The sequence below is a fragment of the Bubalus kerabau genome, chromosome 4 (genome assembly GCF_029407905.1).
Source record: "Bubalus kerabau isolate K-KA32 ecotype Philippines breed swamp buffalo chromosome 4, PCC_UOA_SB_1v2, whole genome shotgun sequence".
NCBI lineage: Eukaryota > Metazoa > Chordata > Mammalia > Artiodactyla > Bovidae > Bubalus > Bubalus kerabau.
The window spans coordinates 92,376,318-92,397,652 of record NC_073627.1 but is presented as its reverse complement, the minus strand read 5'-3'; the positions used below and the strand labels follow the sequence as shown (position 1 = coordinate 92,397,652).

The 21,335-nt window shown below is 41.9% G+C and overlaps 1 long non-coding RNA gene across 1 annotated transcript in view; it reads left to right on the top strand.

Moving 5' to 3' along the window:
* LOC129649974 (uncharacterized) overlaps window positions 1-21,335 on the top strand; it is a 66,442-nt gene that overhangs the window by 22,739 nt on the left and 22,368 nt on the right. Inside the window, exon 2 of the long non-coding RNA XR_008713494.1 lies at window positions 8,621-8,697. This is a non-coding gene — a long non-coding RNA (uncharacterized LOC129649974). The remainder of the gene's footprint in view (window positions 1-8,620; window positions 8,698-21,335) is intronic.

Sequence of the window (21,335 nt, the reverse complement as noted above, 5' to 3'; positions counted from 1 at the left end):
TGGTAATTGGACCAGATGAGCAAGAAGCGGCAAGTACTCTGGAGGATATGGCCAGACACGTACTCCAGAGAACAGATAACAGCCCTACAAAGACTCAAGGGCCTGTCCTATCTGAAAATTTCAGAAATCTAACGGTTTGAAGCATTCCAGAATACCCCTCAAAAAAGTAGGATAAGTTCTTGTACTTCTTCCCCTGGAGAAAAAAACACAGCACTAGGTAGGCTGCTTCAGACTTTGGAGGTAGCCTATGTTTCACTTACAAATACTTTCTGACCTATGTATATAGCTCAGATGGTAAAGAATCTGCCTGCCATGCAAGAGACCTGGATTCGATCCCTGCGTCAAGAAGATCCCCTGGAGAAGGAAATGGCAACCCATTCCAGTATTCTTGCCTGGAGAATCCCCATGGACAGAGGAGCCTGGGGTCGCCTACAGTCCATGGGGTTGCCAAGTGTCAGACATGACTAAGTGACTAACACATACACATTCACATTGGTGCCTCAGAAGACCTGGTATAAGAGAGAGCTCTACAACTAATTCAAACTGGTATAAGCAACACTCCCACTTGAACCCAGCATACTCCATGGTGCTGAGGGTCTCCTCAGTAAATAAGAATGCCGTGAGGGTTTTGGGAAAAGCCTCAATGGGACAGTCACATTGCAGACCTCTAGGTTTCTGGAGAAAGATCACACTGTCTGCAAAAAGCATCTCCAGGCAGACTGCTGTTTGAACATTGCACATCAAGGGGCTGTGTGACCAGAGCAGAGCTGTCCACTACGATCTGTTGTCACACCCACCAAGTTGTATGTCAGGGCAGTATCCTATTTTACAATAGAGTCGCATCTAGTGAGGCAAATCCATCAGTTTACCTGGGCAATTTGATTGTCTTCTAGGTGTCACAAAGAAGAAACTGCCAAGGGAATTTTACAAACTGTGGTCTCAGAATTAGTATAATAAAGACAATTGTTTGATAAATAGTATGCAAATTATTCCTTAAAACCAGTTTGTCCATTTTCTGTTGTGTTTGTCTTTCTCTGAAACATCTTTCCTAGCTATAATTATCTACTTTACAATATCCTCCTATGTTCAGTCTAGTATTGGTTCTGCAGTTTCATTCTTTACATGTTGATTTTAATCCATCTTGATTTGGTTTCTCCACATTCTTAATAGCATTTAATGTTGTTACCATTTTATTTTAGTAATTCTGATAGGTGTGTAGTACTATCTCATTGTGGTTAAATCTGCTTTTTTCTGATGACTGATAATGTGAAACGACTATTATGACTCTATTTGCCATCTACATATTCTCTCCAGTGAAATACCTCTTCATGAATTTTGTGCATTTTTTAATTGGATTGTTTGGGGAGTTTTGTTTGTTTCTTCCTTGCTAATCAGTGTGAGAGGTCTTTATATGTCGTGTATGTGGGTGTGCACTCAGTCGTGTCCGACTCTTTCCAACCCCCCGGACTGTAGCTCACCAGGCTCCTCTATCCTTGGGATTTTCTAGGCAAGAATACTGAAGTGGGTTGCCATTTCCTACTCCAGGGGATCTTCCTGACCCAGGGATCAAACCCACATCCCTTACATCCCCTGCATTGGCAGAGGGTTTCTTTACCACTAGCGCCATCTGGTAAGCCCAGTGTTAAATGTGTGTTTGTAAATATTTTCTCCAAGTCTGTACATTGTCTTTTCATCCTCTCCACATGGGCTTTTGCAGAGCAAAAGTTGTTTCAAAAAGTCCAATTTGTCAAACCTTTTTGTTTATGGATCATGCTTTTGATGGCAATTCTAAGAACTCTGTATAGCTCTAGGTCCCAAGTATTTTCTCCTATTTGAAAAAACCTTTCATGGATTTATATTTTATTTTTTAAATTGGTGACTTAAAAAAATTAATTCTTACATAAGTTATGAGGGTTAGGTCAAGGCTCATTATTTTCTTTTCTTTTTGGCCTGGAAATATCCAGTTGCTCCATACTGTTTATTGAAAACACAGTCCTTTATTGAGTTATTTCTGTATTTTTGTCAAAATTTACCTGAGACGTTTGTGTGAGTCTACTTCTGAATTCTCTATTCTGTTTCACTGATCCATGTATCTTTTCCTCCGTCAGTGCCACACCATATGATCAGTGGAGCAATAAATTAAGCATCAGTGAGGCTTCCCCTGGTGGCTCAGTGGTAAAGAATCCACTTGCAAAGCAGGAGCCTCAGGAGACATGGGTTTGATCCCTGGGTCGGGACAATCCTCTGATAGAGGGCATGGCAACCTACTCCAGTATTCTTGCCTGGAGAATCCCATGGACAGAGGAGCCTGGCAGGCTACAGTCCATGGGGCACACAGAGTCAGACATGACTGAAGTGACTTAGCAAGCAAGCATGTTTAAAATAACAGCCAAAATACTTCCTACAGCCTTTAAACACTGTCTGTTCTGATCCCCTATGACCTCTCACACTTCACTTCTTTCCTCTGCTGTTTTGCTCCCTCCACTCTACCATGCTGTACCCATCAAACACACTCACCTATGGCATGTTTCTTCTGCACATGCCTGCACTACCCTTTATGGGCCTGCAAGCTCAGGACTTTTACATTTGCTGATCTCTGTCTGGAACTCTCCTTCCTCGGTAGTCACATGGTTTTTCCCTCCCTTCATTCAAAGCCTTTAACTCAAACTCAACTCCATAAAAAGGCTTCTCCCAGCTACCTTACCCACAATTACATCCTCCGCTCTGTCACTCTCCATCATCTTACTCTGTCCTGTCTTCCTTCGTAGTGTTTTTGTATTATTTATATCTATCATCCATTTCTATTGTGGATTAGAAGCCCTAAAAAATTGGTAGAAATTGGTCTAGATTTCTTTGTTTGTTGTATTATTATAACTGTAACTCTAGTGCCTAGAACAGTGCCTGGCACATAGTAGGGACTAAAAAGTTTGCTCCAACTAAAGGAATCTTTCTGTCTCAAACACAGACCTAGAATGTAGTGGGCACTGCAAAAAAAAAAAAAAAAAAAAAAAAAGTCACATAGATAGGTATGGAATCAAAGGGCATAAATTCAAGTTCTATTGATTAAAAAACCAGATATGTTGGACTCCTAACCCCAAGTACCTGTGAATATGACCTTATTTGGAAGTAGAGCTTTGAAGATGTATCAAGTTAAGATGGTACCATAGTATGTTCAGTTCAGTTCAGTTCAGTCGCTCAATTGTGATCCCATGAATCGCAGCACGCCAGGCCTCCTTATCCATTACCAACTCCCGGAGTTCACTCAGATTCACATCCATCGAGTCAGTGATGCCATCCAGCCATCTCATCCACTGTCGTCCCCTTCTCCTCCTGCCCCCAATCCCTCCCAGCATCAGAGTCTTTCCCAATGAGTCAACTCTTCGCATGAAGCGGCCAAAGTACTGGAGTTTCAGCTTTAGCATCATTCCTTCCAAAGAAATCCCAGGGCTGATCTCCTTCAGAATGAACTGGTTGGATCTCCTTGCAGTCCAAGGGACTCTCAAGAGTCTTCTCCAACACCACAGTTCAAAAGCATCAATTCTTCTGCGCTCAGCTTTCTTCACAGTCCAACTCTCACATCCATACATGACCACAGGAAAAACCATAGCCTTGACTAGACGGACCTTTGTTGGCAAAGTAATGTTTCTGCTTTTGAATATACTATCTAGGTTGGTCATAACTTTCCTTCCAAGGAGCAAGTGTCTTTTAATTTCATGGCTGCAGTCACCATCTGCAGTGATTTTGGAGCCACCAAAAATAAAGTCTGACACTGTTTCCACTGTTTCCCCATCTATTTCCCATGAAGTGATGGGACCAGATGCCATGATCTTGCTTTTCTGAACGTTGAGCTTTAAGTCAACTTTTTCACTCTCCTCTTTCACTTTCATCAAGAGGCTTTTGAGTTCCTCTTCACTTTCTGCCATAAGGGTGGTTTCATCTGCATATCTGAGGTTGCTGATATTTTCCCCAGCAATCTTAACTCCAGCTTGTGCTTCTTCCAGCCCATAGTATGTTAAGATGGGCCAAACTCCAGTGAATATTGTTTTTACAAGGAGAGAGAGATTTGGAGACATGCAGACACACACACACAGAAGACAATGTGAAGACAGAGGCAGGAATTAGAATTCTGTTGTCCACAACTCAAGGGACACCAAGGCTTGTTGGCTCCCCCAGCAGCTGGAGCAGACCCATGGCACATGTTCTCCCTCAGGGCCTTCAGAGAGAGCATGACTCTACCGACACCTGATTCCTTGATATTTTAGACATCTAGCCTCTGGAGTTGTGAGAGAATAAATGTCTGTTAAGTCACCCATTTTGTGATCATTTGTTATAGCAGCCCAAGAAAACAAAGGATGAGAAGAACTAAGCTTTTCAAGCTGAGTGGTCGATTAACTGATTTCACCCAATGCCAGAACTAGAATGCCTCCTTCCTGATTCTCAAACTCAGAATGCTGCTGCGCTTTGCTTAGTTGCTCAGTCGTGTCCAACTCTTTGCGATCCCATGGACTGTAGCCAACCAGGCTCCTCTGCCCACGGGATTCTCCAGACAGATTCTTTACCATCTGAGCCACCAGGGAAGCCCGTGAATATTGGAGTGAATAGCCTATCCCTTCTCCAGAGGATCTTCCCAATCCAGGAATTGAACCAGGGTCTTTTTCATTGCAGGCAGATTCTTTACCAGCTGAGCTACCAGGAAAGCTCCAAACTCAGTATGCTTCCCACTAAACTAGTACTTCTCAACTTTATTTTCATTATCAACCCCCGTTAAGGAGCCTTTTTAGATTTTTTTTGCCAATCACCCACAAATGAATTTTTAATATCATAGTATATGTATTTATATAATGTGTCACTTTGGAGCGTACACACAGCCCATTGTGCTATCTAAATTTTGGCCCCCACCGCTTAAAGAACCAGTATTCATCCTCTAGGGAGACTGTTGTCTCATCGATAATGCATGCACTCACTAGGTTGTAATGTAATCTAACAATGGCAATGAATTAAACAGTTTTCTATAATCTACATGCATGGAGATTCCCTGGTAGCTCAGTTGGTAAAGATTCCACCCGCATTACAGATGACCCTGGTTGGATTCCTGAGTCGGGAAGGTCTCCTGGAGAACAGATAGGCTACTCACTACAGTATTCTTGGGCTTCCCTGGTGGCTCAGATGTAAAGAATCTGCCTACAATGAGGGAGAACAGGATTCGATCTCTGGGTTGGGAAAATCCCCTGGAGGAACTCATGGCAACCCACTTCAGTATTCTTCCCTGGAGAATCCCCATGGACAGAGGAGCCTGGCGGGCTACAGTCCATGGTGTCACAGAGAGTCGGACACGACCGAGGGACTAAGCACAGCACAGCATGCATGCATATTCCAGCTCTCCCTCTGGCATATGATAAGATTTTAATTCTCCACCCACTCTGAAGTGAAGTGAAGCCATGTGACTTGCTTTAGGCCCTGGAATGTGAATGCAAGTGGCATGTGTAACTTCCAAGCAGAAGCTTAAAGAGTGAGTGGAAGAGTCTCCACCTCTCTTCCTCCTGCTTCTATGATTGTGGTAACATAGGGTACACTAGAGTCTCCAGTAACCAGGACACTTGGGTGAGGGTGATGGGCAGGGCTTCCCTCGTGGCTAACAGTGTACCATATATGTGAGTGAGAAATCCATTGGGATGTGGGGGTTGTTTGTTACTATGGAAAAACCTACCCCATCCTGACAAATACAGTATTGCATGGGGGAAAAGTCAGATGCATAAAATTAACTCTTCTTTTGTTTTAATTTTCATTAACGTAGTCCTCACAGGAGCAGCTAATAAAGTTTTAAAACTTAACTATAAACTTTTCTGTGTTTTTTTTAATATGTAAGTAAGAACTGATCTTATTATGTATTAAATTTTAAAATGTAAACCATTTTAAAATGTAAAGCAAAAGTTTACTACTCTAGAATGCTAAGTTAGAAATTTTGTGCAGTCATAGATGGACATGTGGGTAAATCTGCAGGATGAAGCGAGACTACCCCACACACTACCCCAGCACTCTGAAAGCTCACTGCTCTTCTCTACTTCCTTTGCAAGGTGTATGGTATTAGAGCATGAACTTCATCACCAGTGAAAAATAAAATTATGTATTTATTGGAGTTGTGTGACCTTTTCCTCCAACAAGCTCAGTGCCTGAACTTTTAGCACATCCATTCCTTAAGCAATTTTAAAATGCAATGAGGATAAGAAAGTCATGCTGCATGCTAAGTCGCTTCAGTCGTGTCCGACTCTTTGTAACCCTATGGACTGTAGCCCACCAGGCTCCTTCTGTCCATAGAATTCTCCAGACAACAATACTGGAGTGGATTGCCATGCCTTTCTCCAGGGGATCTTCCCGACCCAGGAATCAAACCTGCATCTCTTACGTCTCCTGCTTTGGCACATGGGTTCTTTACCACTAACGCCACCTGGGAAGTTCCCTCAAAAGAAGGTCAGACTATTCCAAGAAATCTGCTAGCCAGTGTCAACGGAATGCATTAGGTGCCAGTAGAGTTTCTATTTCAGATATTAATAAACAGTACATAAAGCTGAAGTGTAACTGGAGTGAGGCAGGAGGCAGCTGGGAAATATGCTAAATTACTCCTGGGAATTGGAAAATACAGTCAGCCATTTCAAAGATAGGAGAGGAAGCAATAAAGAACAGTTTTCAAGAGTAAAAAAATGTAGGTGTTTTACCAGTAAAGATGCATAATACAAAATCCTCACTTGCATTCAAATATTTCTTTTTCTTGTGTGAATTCAGTGGTTTGTAAAAGTAGACAACTCTTCTTTTCAACTTGCTCCATTAATTACTTCCTTTCACTGGACAAACCTTGGTAGGACTTTGTGAAGCTTTTCCTTGCCTGATATCCTGTAACAAACATTACTACAATTTTTAGTAATGGAAATGGGTTCAGTCCAGAAAACAGCCATTGCAAATATTACAGAAAGAAAGGGATTTAATAAAGGTATCAGGGCTTACACACATGTCGAGGAGCTTATGGAGAATGCTACAGGGGGAGGATTGGAGAAATGTCAGCTTGAAGAACTGCAGGGGACAAGGAAGCTGAAATTAGCCAAAAACACAGGATGCCATCACCTCTGGCCACTGTAACCTCCTGAGAAGGATGCCTTAACTTTCTAAGTCCCATGCAAGTTTCTCTGATGGCAGAAAATCAAACCATGCAGAAAGGGCATTCTGGGAAACATGGCACCCAACCCAAGTAAGAGGTGGTTCTGATGAGATGACCAGAAAACCCAGAACAGTCAAGAACAAAAGGCAAGAACTCTTTATTAAATACAGGGTGTACGGGGACGCCCCTGGCTGTCCGTGATTGAGACTTTGCCTTCTAGTACAGGGGTGTGGGTCGATCCCTGGTCAGGAAGCCAAGATCCCACATCCCATGGTCAAAAAACCAAAGCGTAAAACAAGCAGTCTTATAACAAATAAAGACTTGTAAAAAATGGTCCACATAAAAAGAAAAACAAGGCTTATTTATTTTAACTAATAATTGGAGTATAGGCAGTGGTAGGATAAAATCAAGGATTGAGTTTAGTACTTTTTGTTAATAAAAAAATATTGAAAAAAAGGACAAAATATCAGCTGATACCCTTTTAATTTTTCCTGAAATTATTTCCATTAGATGTTAGATGTGTGCTTTCATCAAGACAAAGCCTTACTTTTCATGGTCAAGGCAGCCCCTGGCCTTAATGTCTTGGTGATTGAGTCCAGACAGCGGCAATATTTTGAGTGATCTATTGTGTAATAAAGAAATTAATTAAAGCTGCCCTCTTCTTCTGGGTATAAAACATAATTCAGTTCAGAAGCATGAAAAATTCCATTGACTGTTATTTGCAGTAGAATTGAAAACTGGATTGCAACACAAGTTTATAAAATGAATACATGAGCCTTCAGATTGTTTATCTGCAAATAGTACAACCAGAAAGGGCACAAAGTAACTGTTGACGCTTTAACAAAAGGAGAAGGACTGAAAGCTTTGGGTAGACATTCTGCTGTTATTTGGGGATGTGAAGGTTCCTAGAAGACAGGAAACAGTCCCCTGCAGTTTCAAAATGCCTTAGAGAAGAGAGGGAGGGCAGAGGAGTGGGAGGGATGGGACGTAAGGAGTAACGGGGAGAATGGCAGGGACCTGTGAGTGGAGAGGAGGCTGCAGATGTGTTGCTAGAACGATCTAAGCTATAACGGAGCCAGAACAGCCCTGGGACCAGGACCTGTAACACAGCAGAACAGGAACGTGAGCAACTTCACTTTCACTTTTCACTTTCATGCGCTGGAGAAGAAAATGGCAACCCACTCCAGTGTTCTTGCCTGGAGAATCCCAGGGACGGGGGAGCCTGGTGGGCTGCCGTCTATGGGGTCACACAGAGTCGGACACGACTGAAGCGACTTAGCAGCAGCAGCAGCAGCAATGAGGACCAGTGAGAGACTTGCTCAATGGCAAAATTCCTTTTCCCCCTAATTCACTCTTGAGTCTGTCTGTGTGGATAATACTTAATAATCTAGATTTTAGCTTTTTTTTTTTTTAATAGAAAAACCTATTCCTTGAACAAAAACCAGTCGGCATTTTTGTGATTTCTTTCAGACTTAAGACCACCCTTTCCTCTTGAATGGCACGAATGGAACCTTGCTATCACCAGGTGGCAACTCACAATTTTGCAGGTGAGAAGAAACTGCTGTTCAAGCATCAAATAGCACTGAAATTTTGACTGTCTTTGACATTATAAGCCAAACCTTGGAGGAAAAATGGTATTTCAGATTTTGGATCGCTTAGACAAATTCTGAAAAAAGTAGACTCACAGTTTTCTTCGCCCCGCCCCTACCAAGCATTGCTCTAGAAAATTTGGGAATGTTGATCATTGTAATACAGTTTTTGAAAGGTTTATTTTCCTCTTTAAAGTTCCTGTTAATATTGAGAAATCTGACTATAACTCTATCCATATTCTCTTGGCCATATTGTTGTTCATTTGCTCAGACTTGTCTGACTCTTTGTGACCCCATGAACTGCAGCACAACCAGGTTTTCCTGTCCTTCACTATCTCCTGGAGTTTGCTAAAACTCATGTCCATTGAGTCAATGATGCCAACAAACCATCTCATCCTCTGTCGTCCCCTTCTCCTCCTGCCTTCAGTCTTTCCCATCATCAGGATCTTTTCTAATGAGTCAGCTCTTCACATCAGGTGGCCAAAGTATTGGAGCTTTAACTTCATCAGTCTTTCCAATGAATATTCAGGATTGATTTCCTTTATGACTGACTGGTTTGATCTCCTTGCCATCCAAGGGACTCTAAAGAGTCTTCTCCAACACCACAGTTCAAAAGCATCAATCCTTCGGTGCTCAGCCTTCTTTATGGTCCAACTTTCACATCCATACATGACTACTGGAAAAACCATAGCTTTGACTAAACAGACCTTTGTTGGCAAAGTAAAACTCAACATTCAAAAAACTAAGATCATGGCATCTGGTCCCATTCAGTTCAGTTCAGTTCAGTCGCTCAGTCGTGTCCGACTCTTTGCGACCCCATGAATCGCAGCACGCCAGGCCTCCCTGTCCATCACCGTCTCCCGGAGTTCACTCAAACTCACGTCCATCGAATTGGTGATGCCATCCAGCCATCTCATCCTCTGTTGTCCCCTTTTCCTCCTGCCCCCAATCCCTCCCAGCATCAGAGTCTTTTCCAATGAGTCAACTCTTCAAATGAGGTGGCCAAAGTACTGGAGTTTCAGCTTTAGCATCATTCTTTCCAAAGAAATCCCAGGGCTGATCTCCTTTAGAATGGACTGGTTGGATCTCCTTGCAGTCCAAGGGACTCTCAAGAGTCTTCTCCAACACCACAGTCCAAAAGCATCATGGCAAATAGATAGGGAAACAATGGAAATAGTGACAGACTTTATTTCCTTGGGCTTCAAAATCATTGCTGATGATGACTGCAGTCATGAAATTAAAAGATGCTTGCTCCTTGGCCATATTGGGTCATAGAATTAAGACCTGGAGAAGGCAATGGCACCCCACTCCAGTACTCTTCCCTGGAAAATCCCATGGACAGAGGAGCCTGGTGGGCTGCAGTCCGTGGGGTCGCTAAGAGTCGGATACGACTAAGTGACTTCGCTTTCACTTTCCACTTTCATGCATTGGAGGAAGAAATGGCAACCCACTCCAGTGTTCTTGCCTGGAGAATCCCAGGGATGGGGGAGTCTGGTGGGCTGCTGTCTATGGGGTCGCACAGAGTTGGACACGACTGAAGCGACTTAGCAGCAGCAGCAACAGCAGCCAAAAGAGGAGTTAGCAATCATTTGTTTACAATGAGACAACTCCCCCACCCTTTTCCATGTATTTTCTTTTTTAAAAAATATTTGTTTACTTAACTGTGCTGGATCTTCATTGCAGCATGTGATATCGTGGTTGCAGCATATGGGATCTAGTTCCCTGACCAGAAATCGAATCTGGGCCCTGTGCATTGGGAGCGTGGATTAGCTGCTGGACCACCAGGGAAGTCCCCTCTCGGTACATTTTCGATTGTACTTTGTTGTGATACAGTCTCAGGTTCTAGACTCCTATGACATAGAAGAGTATCTCTCAGGGACTTTGTAAGCATTAAAGGAGGTCAAACCTGGAAATGACTAGTACAGTGCCTGCCACATAGAAGATAGCACTTAAATGTGAATCGGCTTTTCTCCATCGGAGAGAAGTTTAGGTGATGAAAATTCGGATGGCTGCCATTTGTTGAGCTATGGACTGGGCATTATGCCCACTGGTTTCATCTCTAAAACAGCTTTGTAATGAAAGTGAGACTCAGATACTTGCCCAAGATCCCAGAGCCAATATGTAGGTATGCTGAATATTTACCCTGTGGACTGTCAAACCTTTTATCGAAATGCCATCCTGCCCTTGACTCTTCAGACCATATATGAAATGCTATCACATTTTGTGCAGCCTTGGATCACTTGTGCTGGGCTCCTGCAGAAGAAAACTTCTTGTGGTTTGACCTCATTCAGTCTTTGAGACTCCAATATAACATCGCCATGCCCTGAATCTTAAGACTGGCTCAGAAAGGCAACCTTGGTGGTCACACCGCTGACAGTGAGCCTGGCTTTCTTCCATGGCACAGGAGTCAAAAGACGCTGTGCTCATCTAACCTTTTGTAAGACACACATGAGAATAAACAAGTAAAAGGAAATACTTTTAACTACTCTTGTTCTGAAACATGATATGCAAACTCAGATCCACCCTGCTCTTGTCCACCCTGATTTTCCTTTTGTCAGCATGACACCTGAGGACAAAATCCTGTGGATTCCTGTCCACTTCTCCAAGTCTTACTGAATTCTGGTCCCCTCTTTCAGAGTCTTATCTGTTTTTCAACAGGCACTTTCTTCTAAATTTCTGCCTCTGTTTTGGTGATTCATTTCCAAAATCATTGAGTTAAAGGTACTAATGGAGCCCTGGGTGTATGGAAGACTTGGAAACCTTTAGAATGTAGATGCCTAGAATCCCTTAAGGAGGCCCCAGCTTTATCGCCCCTTTATGACCAACCCAGAAATTCCTCTATCTAGAGACTGCCTAGTCTAAGAAACTTTATAACGTTATAACCGTAAGATTGTTCCTTGGAATACACATGTATTTCTTTAAAGCACGTTAGTAAATAAAAATCAACCTGCATATATTCTGTGTTGACTTTTCACAATGGAAAATGAATTTGAAGACGATTTTCTGGATCGCTTACTTTGCTTTCAGTTGTTTAACAGTAGAGTGTTCTGAGTGAATATTGGGCCTTGCACAATCTTCCTGTTTTGCATTTGCTTATTATCTTTGAAACTTCCAGAAATTTTACATTTATATTTCAGAAACTGGAATATCTGGTGTCTTGGGGACCCTGTAAAGAAGCTTGGGCCTATGCCAGAGAATCAATTAAATCTTGCACTCAGGAGCACTCATTAACTGAACATGTTCCTCCATCACATGGTTGACCCCTGAAGATCTGTAGAAATTTATTTGGTCCAAGAACATTAAAAACAGTTTTCACTATGAAGTCCTTTGCTTTTCCTTTTGAAAAGATCCCTTTACTCTTATTTCAAGTCTGTGTAAACTTTCTTAAAATACAAAAGTTTCAGGGAGTGGTTATTTGTACATTGACTTTCTCTGTATGACTTACACCAGCTCATTGTACTTTGATATTTGGATTAGTCAGCTTTCTCCAGAGAAACAGAACCAATAGGATACGTGTGTGTGTGTGTGAGCACGCGTGAGTATGATTACTGTATAATCATTTACAGAATGATCCATATGATTTATTCTAAGAGATAAAAAATTTATTATCAATAACTAGCTCACAAGATTGTGGAGGCGGAGAACTGCAAGGTCTACACTCAGTAAGCTGGAGACTTACGAGCGCTGATGGTTTAGTTTCAAGTCCGTGCCTGAAAGCTTGAAACTGGGAGAGCTGGTAGTGTGATGTCCAATCTTCTTTTTTTTTATTTTTTTGACATCTTCACTTTTCAGCCCCAAGGCTGGCTCCAACAAAGAGTTATCAGACCTAGTCCATCTTGTGCACATGTGTTAAGTTGCTTCAGTGGTGTCCCACTGTTTGTGACCCTATAGATGATAGTCTACAGGCTCCTCTGTCCATAGGATTTTCCAGACATGAATACTGGAATGGGTAGCTGTTCCCTTTTCCAGGGATCTTCCCAACCCAGGGATCAAACCTGCTTCTCTTGTGTCTCCTGCATTGGGAGTTGGATTCTTTACCACTATCGCTGTCTGGGAAGCCCCAGTTCATCTTGTACTTACAGACTACAGTACTTGAAGATGTCTCTCCCAGAGATCCCAGCAGTGCTCATGTTTGTGTCCTGGTTGGAAGGCAGGACCCTGATGTTCCAGATCAAGGCAGTCAGGCAGGAGGAGTTTGTCTCACTCGGCCTTTTTATTCCATTCAGGTCTTCCATTCATGGGATAAGGCCCGCTCATTTTAGGGAGAAAAATCTGCTTTACTCTTTTTTTAATGATTCGAATGTTAATCTCACCCAGAATTACCCTCAAACACACACCCCAGCTTGCACTCAAAGCAGGAATCGAGTGTGCATTTGAGATCTCTCTTCTCTATCTGTTCTCTACCTGCCCTTTGCCTGAGAAAGAAATCCACACTGAATGGAGCTCTGATATTTTGTTAAAGCCTTTCAGTGTTGAGCTTATTTTTTATTCCTTGGAATTTTTTTGTGGTTGTCTGTTTGGAGTTATATTGTCCCTTGATACAATTATTTTCTAACTTTCTAACATAGGACTCTACAGCCTGTCTGCATGTCTTGAGTGTCTGTCCACTTGTGTTGGGTGACTTGAATATTGTTTATTAACAAGAGAAAAATATATAAGTACAAGATGGACTAGGTCTGATGACTGTTTGAGCCAGCCCTGGGGGCTGAAAAGTTCAGAAGGTTTCCTAGGGCTGGTGTTTCTTGGACAAACTTTGTCTCTGGTCACCAAATCAAAACCTCATAAGGACTTCTTCCTCGATCTTCATGTTCTTGAACTCGACTTTGTTTAGTTTAATGTGCCCGGTATCAGTCCCTGATGAGCGATTCTTAGGCTTTGGCCAGGTTCCAGAGACTCAGAGGTACGCAGCATTATCTTTTATAGATCAGATCATTCAGTCCTCATGGAATTGTCTCAGTCTACGGTGACCCTTCTTTCAGCCTGACATCTGCCTCCTTCATCATGTTTTCTCGCCATAAAGCTAACTTGTACACTGATCTCATCACTGGCAACATTTCACCAAGGACAGTTTGGAATTGCAGTGATCATTTTGGGGAGGTTTTGACATGAACAAAATTGTTTATTTGAAAAATAACAACAACAACAACAAAGGAACTTTCATGAGAATATTGCCTTGCTCATCTAAAAGAGATCATCTTATTCAACATAGGGCATTAGAAGTTTTCCTCTTCTTTGCTTCTGTACTTTCGGGATTAATCAATGATGGCTCTTTTTTTTTCCAACTGTATGACTTGATAATACTATCTAGGGCCCAAGTTTGAAAAATCCAGCCATATGTCACTTTCTTTTTCTTCTTTCCTCCTTTCTTATAAAGGTCAACTGATAAAAAAAAAATTATGTTTCAAAAATTTTCCAAAAGAATTGATCAAAAGTCATTTTTCATATACTGTGGGGCTATATAGTTCAGATAAACATTAAGCATTTTCTAAAAGAAAAAAAGAAGTTATTAAATTGTGTTTCTTTTAATGAGTATTGGAAAGTATCTGATTAATCAGTATTCTGATTTTATAACTACAAGGTAGTAAAAAAGTTTTTAATTTCAAAATAAAAGAGGAACTTTGAAACATGATCAGAGTTTTTAACACTTAGTTTATCATATGGAAATAATGTTAGCAAAATATTTTGATTTGTTCAAAATCAGGATTAAATTTCTCATAATTCAAAATTTCCTACCATGGTTTTATGAATTGAGTAAACTAACATTGTTTCCAAAGCTTGCTTAAAATGAAATATTATATATATTATTATACTCAAGTAAACAGAATGATAATAATTAATATCTTTTTAAAGGTTTAATCTCATGAGAGTTTACAGTGCTCCAAATCAAAAATATACTACTAGTTAAATTGTAATTTTCAGATCCTTCAGTGACATTAAGATCATAGAGAAATGATTCAGTTCGTTGAAAATCTGAACAGTTCCTAAATAAAATTTTTAAAAGAAACACAAATTACTAAACACAACTCATATCTCTTAAAATGGCAATAGAATAACAAAATATAAAAGTGTCTTTGGATAGTTACATAATGGTCCTCCTCCTAACAGTCAAAATTATATGACGTATGTTCTCATAGATCAGTAATAGGCGCTAAGCATAATTAGGTTTGTCATAGATTCTCCAAATTTTAAGTAATTGTTATGAGAAACTTCTTACCAGATTTAGTATGCAAAAACTGACAAATTATAAAGAGTTTAATCTTCTTTGGAGGAATGTACTTAAGTTGAATATACTAAGACAAGCATCTCAGTTATTGAATACATTCAGTTTAAAAGAAGCATGTTGTGTTAGTAGCTCAGTCGTGTCTGACACTTTGCGATCCCATGGACTGCAGCCTCCTAGGCTCCTCTGTCCATGGAATTCTCCAGGCAAGAATACTGAAGCAGGTAGCCATTCCCTTCTCCAGGGATCTTCCCAACCCAAGGATCGAGCCCGTGTCTCCTGGATTGCAAGCAGATTCTTTACCGTCTGAGCCAGTAAGGAAGCCCAAAAGAAGCATACTCCTGCATAAATTACTGCACAATTACTGTATCACAAAGGCTGATATAGTAATTGTGTGCAAAGGATTTTTCCAGGCTTCTAGATTCACAAGCATTTTTTCCCCCTTTGTTCATAAAAGATTTGGACATAGAATACTGACTCATGTGAATCATTAGAGACCTAGTGAAAGACTAAAGTCTTTCATCAGCTCCAATAGCTAAGTCATATGTACCTTCTCAAAGATATAACAATAATGGGAAAACATGTAAAACCTCAGTTTGTTTCTGCAGTCTCCACTAACTTTAATAAGTTCCATGTTTTACGTACTCTTCTATTGACCACAAATGCTCACCACTTTTCATCTAGTCACCTAACCTCTTATGAAATCATGTTGCTTTTCCATTCACACATCACAGCCCCTTGCTATGATGCCCCAGATTTACCCAGCTTCTTTCACTTGCCTATAGAAGAAAAAAATCCCATGGTTGCTTGCCTCTGTTGTCCAAACTCCTATACCCTGCACTACCTTGCTAGGGTCTCCTCTTAGTCTTTGACTTAATTATATTTGCTGTACTGTGCTTAGTTGCTCAGTGGTGTCCATCTCTTTGTGACCCCATGCATTGTAGCCCACCAGGATCCTCTGTCCATGGGGATTCTCCAGGCAAGAATACTGGAGTGAGTTGCCATGCCCTCCTCCAGGGGATCTTCCCAACCTGGGGATCAAACCCAGGTCTCCCACATTGCAGGTGGATTCTTTACCAACCGAGCCACCAGGGAAGCCCAATTATGTTTGCTAGTAGTTCATGTTTAAAAAAAATAAAATAAAATAAAAATTTCCAAGCAGACTATGCTATCCAGACTTAAGTTTATCCTTGAAATATAAGCTCTCATTGTACTCTTAGTGGATAAAGTTGTTTCCCATGGGTATACACGGTAACAATTCGGATACCAGTATACACGTACATTGGAACTGAAGATTTTAGGAAATGGATGAGGAGTGGTGAGAGCCAGGTTTCTTCCTGTTGGGATAGGAACTGACTGGTCAATGAGAGGGTTAGGATCCATGTGGTCAAGAATTAGAGTTGGAGACATGAATATGAATTCATATTTAGCTTAATATAGATACATATAGTTCCTTGTAGAAATGCTTACAGAACACGTATGTATATATACCTGGTTAGTACACACACACCTGTTTCCTTGCTCTCAGCTCTCGAGAAAGGCTAGAAGGAAAACACCCAGGAGCAACAAGCACACTTTACTTGTGTGCTGGGATCTTGATCTCTAATATAAGTAAGCTGGGCTAAGTGGAGAAAGGACTGACTCTAGAACAAAGGCAGGAAATATACAAGATGAACTTGGAGCATCTTATTAATGCTAGAAAGGATGGAAGTCAAAGTAAGGAAGTTCTCAAGGAAAAACCAGACCAAAAAAACCTACATGGAAGAAGTTTGTTAGAGGGACTCAGAAGCCAACTGGAAGATTTCCCAATGGCTGGAATAATTTGATCAATAAAATAAAAAGAGTAGTATTGGATTATCACCAAACATTATAAACTAAATGAGTCCATATTGGCTCGAAAAAGTAATTCAATTCTTTTAATGGGGGAGAGTAGATAAACCTGCTGTAGAGAAGAAATCCAAATAATTTATGTAGATGCTCTGCCTCAGGGAGGGGAGCATGAATCCCTGCTTCTTCTCTGTGGGTTGCTCTAGGGACTTCTTCCCAAAGGACAATATGTAGGTACATGGTAACTTCACAGTGGCAAAGTCTGATAAGCTCTACTTCAAGGACCAAGATCAGTACAAGCAGTGATAAATCTCTTTAGTACATACAGAGTATGTACCCTTGGCATGATGTGATGAAATGGCACTTCACCTCTGTGGTTTTTCTCTCCCAACTCATCCTCCCAGGTTAGTCATGAAATAGACATCAGACAGGTTCCAGTGGGATCTATAAAATGCTTGACCAGTATTCCTCAAAACTGTCAAGGTTCATCAATAACTAGGAAAGTCTTAAGAAATTTTCATACCTAGGAGTAGCCTGCGGAGACATGACAATGAAATGTAATGTGATTGACCTCCTGGAAACAGGAAAAGGAATTTGACTTTTTTAGGACATTAGATTAAAACTAAGAAAGTATGAATAAACTGTGGACTTTCATTAATAAAAATGCATCGATACTGGGGCTTCCCTGATGGTTCTGTGGTTAAGGATTCTTGCAGTGCAAGGGACACCAATTTGATCCCTGATCCAGGAAGATCCCACATGCGGCAGAGCGACTAAGCCTGTGTGACCCAACTGTTGAGCCTGTGCTCTAGAGCCTGGAAGCCACAGCTACTGGAGCCCGTGAGCCATGGAGCTGGTGCTCTGCAACAAGCGAGGCCACTGCAATGAGAAGCCCGCACACCACAGCTAGAGAGCTGCCCCACCTCGCCACAACTAGAGGAAAGCCCGTGCAGCAGTGAAGACCCAGCAGAGTCAAAAATAAATAAATGAATGAATAAACAAACATTTTAAATATACATCAATATTCATTTATAAACATACATACCATACAAATGGAAGCATCCCATCCCGGACAAAGCCCTGCTTCCTTAAACTTTAAATCATATTAGTCTTTGCAGAGCCCTGGGCACCCCATTGTGACAGCCCCCACCAGTGCAAGCTGTACTAACCCCGCTTGCTCAACTCCGTGTGTGCTTCTGTTGGGATTCACCATGACTCCATCAAACAGTGATGACTGCTAACATGTTGATAATGACAAGCTTTAGATGCGTGTTTTCTTTTTTGTTGTTGTTTTTTTTTTAGATGCGTGTTTTCTAAGAGTAAGTCATGTTTTTTTTTTTTTTAAAAAAAAAAAACCTATTATTGCTGTTAAAATAGTCTCATTCCAAATTGGAATGATTATGTTCTTTTTTAATGTTATAGACTTTGTATGGTATTGTTGTTTTTGTTCAGTCACTCAGTTGTGACCCACTCTTTGGCACCCAATGGACTGCAACAAGCCAGGCTTCCCTGTCCTTCACCATCTCCCAGAGCTTGCTCAAACTCATGTCCACTGAGTCGGTGATGTCATCTAACTGTCTCGTCCTCTATCATCCTCTTCTCCTCCTACCTTCAATCTTCCCCAGCATCATGTCTTTTCTAATGAGTCACCTCTTCACTGACCAACTAAAGAGCCTCGTGATGAAGGTGAAAGAGGAGAGTGAAAAAGTTGGCTTAAAACTCAACATTCAAAAAACTAAGATCATGGCATCCAGTCCTATCACTTCATGGCAAGTAGTTGGGGAAACAATGGAAACAGTGACAGATTTTATATCTTGGGCTCCGAAATCACTGCAGATGGCGACTGCAGTCGTGAAATTAAGCGTGCTGCAGTACATCGGGTCTCAAAGAATCAGACTTGACTGAGTTACTGAACATATGTGAACATATGTGTATATAAATATATATATGATATGCTTCCCTGGTGCCTCAGCGGGTAAAGAATCCACCTGCAGTGCAGGAGCTGCAGGAGACCGGATTTGATTCCTGGGTCAGGAAGATCCCCTGGAGAAGGGAATGGCAACCCACTCCAGTATTATTGCCTGGAGACTGCCATGGTCGGAGAAACCTGGCAGGCTACTGTACATGGGGTCACTAAGAGTTGGACAGTACTGAGCGACTAAGACTTCTTTACCATCTGAAACAGCAGCAGGTAAGTGCAAGAATAGGCTATCGGTTCTCCAGCGGATGTTCCCGACCCAGGAATCAAACCGGGGTCTCCTGCATTGCAGGCAGAGTCTTTACCAACTGAGCTATTAGGGAAGACCATATACGTATATATATGTAACTTAGCGGTATATATATGTATATATATAAATCCTTGCAATAATGGCAATGGACACCAGGCGGCAGTATAACACAGCAAAAACAAGTTTTGCCCTCTTCCAATCTACCTCGTGCAATAATGACAATGGACACGAGGTGGCAGGATAACACAACACATGCAACCTTTGCTCTCTCCAAACTTCTTTTAAATCAAGAAAAAGTGAAAGTGAAGTCGCTCAGTCTTGAGCGACCCCATGGACTGTAGTCTACCAGGCTCCTCCATCCATGGGATTTTCCAGGCAAGAATATTGGAGTGGGTTGCCATTTCCTTCTCCAGGAGATCTTCCCAACCCGCATTGTAGGCAGACGCTTTACTGTCTGAGCCACCTGGGAAGTCCCTGCTGCGGCTGCTGCTGCTAAGTTGCTTCAGTCGTGTCCGACTCTGTGCGACCTCATAGACGGCAGCCCACCAGGCTCCCCCTTCCCTGGGATTCTCCAGGCAAGAACACTGGAGTGGGTTGTCATTTCCTTCTCCAGTGAGTGAAAGTGAAAGGGAAGTCAGTCGCTGAGTCGTGTCCGACTCTTTGCAACCCCATGGACTGCAGCCCACCAGGCTCCTCCAGCCATAGGATTTTCCAGGCAAGAGTACTGGAGTGGGGTGCCATCGCCTTCTCCACCTAGTTGGACCATAAAGAAGGCCGAACACCAGAGAACTGATGCTTACTAATTGTAGTGCTGGAGGAGACTCTTGAAATCCCCTTGGACTGCAAGGAGGTCAAACCAGTCAATCCTAAAGGAAATCAACCCTGAATATTCATTGGAAGGATTGATGCTGAAGCTGAAACTCCATGTTTTGGCCCCCTGATGGAAAGATGATGGAAAAGACCCTGATGCTAGGAAAGATTGAAGGCAGGAGGAGAAGAGGGCAACAGAGGATGAGATAGTTGGATGGCATCATTTACTCAGTGGATAGAAATTTGAGCAAACTCCAGAAGATACTGAAGGACAGAGGAGCTTAGCATGCTGCAGTCCATGGGGTCGCAATGTCAGGACTAACGGACTGAACAACAGCAATATATACATGGCGGCTGAACAACAGCAATCAAATTAAATAATGGCTTGCTATGTCTCCACTGAGAAAATGAATTTCTCTAATAGGTTCTGTTGTTCAACAGGCATTATACTGAGATACATGGTCCAAAATGTTATTCCTTTGGACCTTAAGTCAATCAGATCTGATTCATTTTGAGAATTTATTTGTTATCTTGACAGTTGATGGGACTTTGCAAAGTAAATTGTGTGCCTTTTTATTTCTTAGACTCGACACTAGGAAGGCCTTTTTTATGATTGACTTTTACCATTTTGTCTCATTTTCATGTTAGAATCACCAAAAACTATCTTTGCTTATCTCCATGTTCCTGTCATCCCAGTTTGAGAGGTGTGAGGGATGTGTTCAGACTGTCCCCTGGGGCAAGGGTGACCGTGCTGACTGGCGTGACCACAGAGTGCTTCCCCAGGGGGAGCGCAGGGGCAACGTGGTAGACTTCTGCCCGATGACTGTGTCAAGGCTGTGGTCACCTTGGGGCAAGGGCACAAAGGCCCCAAGGAGAGGAGAGATGAGGAGACTGGGAGCCGCCTGTGGTTTGGAAACGGATGGAGAGCCGACTGAGCCCAGAGCTTGCCTTCCTCAGGGTTGGACCAGGTGCAAGGTCCCCCTTGGCCCCTGGGCAGAGTTGCTCTGGCAAGATAGAGAGTGGCGTCCCCCTCTGGCTTTCCTGTCACTAGGAAGCCCCTGGGGTTGGTTCGTTTGTGTTTTCTTTTTTTCATATTTCTCAAGTGCTTCAACTCAGTCAGTAGCTCCTGGTATTCCTTTAGACTCTGGGCACCTAAGGCAGGAAAATAAGCTCAGCCAGAAATAGAATACCTAGTCCTCAAACCTTCGGAAAGCTGCTGCCTTATTTTTATAGAGTGCAGGAGAAAAAGAACCCCTCAAGTATCTGAGATGTGTTAGGAAATAAGTATAAACTGCAGATTTATCCTGGAAAATAGCTATTATTTAATGGGACTCGATACAGTGCTTCCCTGGAATCAGCTACTGTTCAAAATTCATTTAATGTTCATAATGATCCTATGGGGTAAGTTACCATAATTACTCCATTCTACAGGAGGGGAGCCTGGGGTACAGAAATGTTAAATAACTTAGTCAAGAACACACCACCTACTAATTATTAGAACTGGGATTTGA